Source organism: Agelaius phoeniceus, unplaced genomic scaffold (genome assembly GCF_051311805.1).
Source record: "Agelaius phoeniceus isolate bAgePho1 unplaced genomic scaffold, bAgePho1.hap1 Scaffold_115, whole genome shotgun sequence".
Lineage (NCBI taxonomy): Eukaryota > Metazoa > Chordata > Aves > Passeriformes > Icteridae > Agelaius > Agelaius phoeniceus.
In genome coordinates this window covers 7,501-12,500 of record NW_027509878.1, presented here as the reverse complement: position 1 = coordinate 12,500, position 5,000 = coordinate 7,501, and positions in this window count along the sequence as shown.

The following is a 5,000-nucleotide window of genomic DNA, read 5'->3' as shown; positions in this document are numbered from 1 at the left end:
GGGCCACCGGGGTAGACCTGATGTCCGGGGCCTCCGGGGTAGACCTGATGTCCGGGGCCTCCGGGGTAGACCAGTTGTCCCGGGCCCCTGGGGTAGACCTGTTGTCCCAGGCTTCGGGGTAGACCTGTTGTCCCAGGCCTTCAGGGTAGACCTGTTGTCCCGGGCCGCCGGGGTAGACCTGTTGTCCTAGGCTTCGGGGTAGACCTGTTGTCCCGGGCCGCCGGGGTAGACCTGTTGTCCCGGGCCGCCAGGGTAGACCTGATGTCCTAGGCTTCGGGGTAGACCTGATGGCCGAGGCCCCTAGGGTAGACCTGTTGTCCCGGGCCTCCGGGGTAGACCTGTTGTCCCAGGCCCCTTGGGGTAGACCTGATGTCCTAGGCTTCGGGGTAGACCTGATGGCCGAGGCCCCTTGGGTAGACCTGTTGTCCCAGGCCCCTTGGGGTAGACCTGTTGTCCCGGGCCGCCGGGGTAGACCTGTTGTCCCGGGCCTCCGGGGTAGACCTGTTGTCCCGGGCCGCCGGGGTAGACCTGTTGTCCCAGGCCTTCAGGGTAGACCTGTTGTCCCGGGCCTCCGGGGTAGACCTGTTGTCCCGGGCCTTCAGGGTAGACCTGTTGTCCTAGGCTTCGGGGTAGACCTGATGTCCTAGGCTTCGGGGTAGACCTGATGGCCGAGGCCCCTTGGGTAGACCTGTTGTCCCAGGCCCCTTGGGGTAGACCTGTTGTCCCGGGCCGCCGGGGTAGACCTGATGTCCTGCGCTTCCGGGGTAGACCTGATAGCCCAGGCCCCTTGGGGTAGACCTTTTGTCCCAGGCCCTGGGGGTAGACCTGTTGTCCCCGGGCGGGCCCTCGCCTACGGCAGCCCGGCCCCTTGGCTAGACCTGTTGTCCCAGGCCCCTAGGGTAGACCTGTTGTCCCAGGCTCTTGGCTAGACCTGTTGTCCCGGGCCGGCCTTGGCCTACGGCAGCCTAGCAAGCGGCAAAAGGATGCAGACAGCGCCGGGGAGGCTGATGGGGGAGGGCGGGGCGCCCCCAACCGCCCATGGCCGGCTGCGCTTGCCACAGAGCGGGCAGGGCCAGGGGCCGGGGCAGGGCCAGGGAGAGAGGGCACGCCAGAGCGTGAATGCCTATGGGCGGGCCGGCGGGCGGCTGCGCGCGCGCGGGTGGCAGGGGGCCGGGTGGAGGTGGCTGGGGAGGGGTTGGCGAGGGGGCGGGGATGGTTGGCCGCGCCTTCCTTTCACGCGCAGCGGTGTGGTAGCCTGCAGGCGTGGCCGTGCGTTAGGGTTAGGGTTAGGGTTAGTTGGGGGGGGGGGGGGGGGTTAGGGTTAGGGTTAGGGTTAGGGTTAGTGGGGGGGGGGGTTAGGGTTAGGGTTAGGGTTAGGGTTAGTGGGGGGGGGGTTAGGGGGTTAGGGTTAGGGTTAGGGTTAGTGGGGGGGGGGTTAGGGTTAGGGTTAGTGGGGGGCGGGGGGAGTTAGGGTTAGTGTTAGGGTTAGGGTTAGTCGGGGGCGGGGGGAGTTAGGGTTAGGGTTAGGGTTAGTTGGGGGGGGGGGGGTGCGTGTCACTGTTTCTGTCTCTGTGCGGACCAGGGCCGGTGGCTTCGTGCCGGCCCCGGGCGCCTCGGCACCGAGTCCCCACGGCCCCCTAGAGTCACGTCGAGGGCCCAAGACCTCTGCGGACCGTGAAACAACCCGCCCGAAAGCTACACACAGCGCCTGTGTGCTGGCGGCGGTGCCGGCGGCCGCCGTCGCCTCTACCGGCGGGCGGGGCGGGGCGGGGCGGGGAGGGGAGGGGCGCGGCGGGGCGAGCCGCATCGGGGCCAGGGGGGCCGGCCTGGGTAGGTTCCACCCCAGGAGGGCGTGGCGGGGCAGGGCGGGGGGTGGGTGGTGGGGGCGCTGTTTGGCCAGGTCAGCGTGTCAGCAGGCAGAGCACCGGCCTCGGCTTGCCCGTCGGCTCGGCTGGGGGCGCTTCCGATACGAAAGAAAAAGAAATCAAATGGGTCAATTTTTGGGTTGGTTTGCTTTCCCGGATAAGTTTCTCGTTCCAAGCAAATAGAAGAGCCATTCTTTCAGGAAAGGAGAAAAGAAAAAGGGGCGGGGCGGGGGGGGGCCCGGGGGGGTGGGGGACAACCCAAGAAAACCCAAATCCAAACCACAAGCCCCCCAACCCCCCCAAAAAAAAACAACCTCAAAAATCAGTATCAGAGAAAGCCAAAGCAACTGGAAAAAACCCCCAAAAAACCCCCAAAACAGCCCCCCCCCCCCCCCCAGAAAAACAAAACAAAACAAAATACCAAAGCAAACCCAAACCAAATCCCCCCAAAGAACAACAACAAAAAAATGGAAAACATGTCATGGTCTTGAAAGGGGGGGGTGGGGTTGGGGTTCATTGTGTGGGACGGGGGGTCGATCGAGCCATCTGGCTCCGGGGTGTTATGAGGCTGTGAGCTTCGCCCGGCTCCGGGGTCGCTGGGCACGGCGAGGTGCCCGGGCGGCGGGCGACAACAGGGGGACAGCAGGTCTACCATGGATCCGAGCCGGACCCGGCTCATCAGGTCTACCCCGGCGGCGGCTGGGGACATCAGGTCTACCCCGGCTCCGGCCGGGGACATCAGGTCTACCCCGGCTGCGGCCGGGGACATCAGGTCTACCCCGGCTGCGGCCGGGGACAACAGGTCTACCTCCGCTGCGGCCGGGGACATCAGGTCTACCCCGGCTGCGGCCGGGGACATCAGGTCTACCCCGGCTGCGGCCGGGGACATCAGGTCTACCCCGGCTCCGGTCGGGGACATCAGGTCTACCCCGGCTCCGCCCGGGGACATCAGGTCTACCCCGGCTGCGGCCGGGGACAACAGGTCTACCCCGGCTCCGGCCGGGGACATCAGGTCTACCCCGGCTCCGCCCGGGGACATCAGGTCTACCCCGGCTCCGGTCGGGGACATCAGGTCTACCCCGGCTCCGCCCGGGGACATCAGGTCTACCCCGGCTGCGGCCGGGGACATCAGGTCTACCCCGGCTGCGGCCGGGGACATCAGGTCTACCCCCGCTGCGGCCGGGGACATCAGGTCTACCCCGGCTCCGCCCGGGGACATCAGGTCTACCCCGGCTGCGGCCGGGGACATCAGGTCTACCCCGGCTGCGGCCGGGGACATCAGGTCTACCCCGGCTCCGGTCGGGGACATCAGGTCTACCCCGGCTCCGCCCGGGGACATCAGGTCTACCCCGGCTGCGGCCGGGGACAACAGGTCTACCCCGGCTCCGGCCGGGGACATCAGGTCTACCCCGGCTGCGGCCGGGGACATCAGGTCTACCCCGGCTCCGCCCGGGGACATCAGGTCTACCCCGGCTCCGGCCGGGGACATCAGGTCTACCCCGGCTGCGGCCGGGGACAACAGGTCTACCCCGGCTCCGGTCGGGGACAACAGGTCTACCTCCGCTGTGGCCGGGGACATCAGGTCTACCCCGGCTCCGGTCGGGGACAACAGGTCTACCCCGGCTCCGGCCGGGGACATCAGGTCTACCCCGGCTGCGGCCGGGGACATCAGGTCTACCCCGGCTGCGGCCGGGGACATCAGGTCTACCCCGGCTCCGGCCGGGGACAACAGGTCTACCCCGGCTCCGGCCGGGGACATCAGGTCTACCCCGGCTCCGGTCGTGGACATCAGGTCTACCCCGGCTGCGGCCGGGGACATCAGGTCTACCCCGGCTCCGGCCGGGGACATCAGGTCTACCCCGGCTGCGGCCGGGGACATCAGGTCTACCCCCGCTGCGGCCGGGGACATCAGGTCTACCCCGGCTCCGGTCGTGGACATCAGGTCTACCCCGGCTCCGGTCGGGGACATCAGGTCTACCTCGCTCCGGGGTCCGCCGGGGGCCGGCCTTGCCCCCTGGTGGCGGGCGCCGGCCGGGGACATCAGGTCTACCCCGCTCCGGCGGGACTTAGTGCAATTTCGGCGCCGGCCGGGTAGACCTGTTGTCCCGGCCGTCTGCGGAAGTTCACCAAGGGGTCGCTGTTGTCGGCCGCCTCCGGCTGCGTCATGGTAGGAGGCGGCCTGCGTTGGCGCCCCTCCCCGGTCGAGCTGCATTGGTCCTCTTGGAGGCCTGGCCGGCTTTGGACTCGTCTGTCCGTCTTATGGGAGCGAGGTGACGGGCCGCATCCCCGCAGGTTGACCCCGTACCTGCGTCCGAGGCGGAGCGGAGCGGCCGCGCGTGCGGTCGCCAGGGCCAAGCGAGTGCCGCCTAGCCGGGACGAAGCGCGCGTGCCTTTGTGTCCCGGCTCCCGTCCTTCCCAGGGAAAAGTGGGTCCAGTTGGCGAGGCGAGAGAGAAGGGGCCGCGCGAAAGAGGCGGATCCGCGGAGGCGAGAGAGAAGGGCCGCGCAAGAGCGGATCCGGAGAAGGCCGAGAGAGAGAGCAAGAAGGGGGCGAAAGACGATCCGAGAAAGCTGCTCGCCGGCCCCGAGGCGAGGCGGGGAGAGAGAGCCGAGAGAGCGAGAGCGAGCCCAGAGAGAGAGTTGCCGAGAGAGAAGAGAGAAAGAGAAGCCGCGAGCAGCGTGTCCCGCTCCGGCCCGGCTTCTGCCGGTCGATTGGCCACGGGGGGGGGCGGCCCCCCCCGGGCACCGGTGGCGGGCGAGGCGGCGGCGCCTCGTCCCTTTTCTGCCCGGCCTTAAGCCGGGGGCCCGCTCGGCGGGCGCGGTTTTGGGCCCGTCGGTCCGCCTCGGCGGTGGCGGCGGTGCTCGGCCCGCGTTGGAGAAGCCGTCCCCCTCCCTCGGCCTTAAGCCGGGGACCCGCCTTGTGGCGGGCAGAATTTTTGGGCCTAGTTCTTTTTTTTTTTTTTTTTTTTTTTCGAACTTGCCGGGCCCGGCACCCGACGGAGAGCCCCCCGGACTGGTCCTGGGCGAGGCGGCGGCGCCTCGCCTACCTCGGTCGTGGCCGGATCGACTGAGCCGCTTGTGCCGGGCGGGGCCGGCTTTGCCGCTTTGCCGGGTCGGTTGCTTTCGGTTGAGGCGGG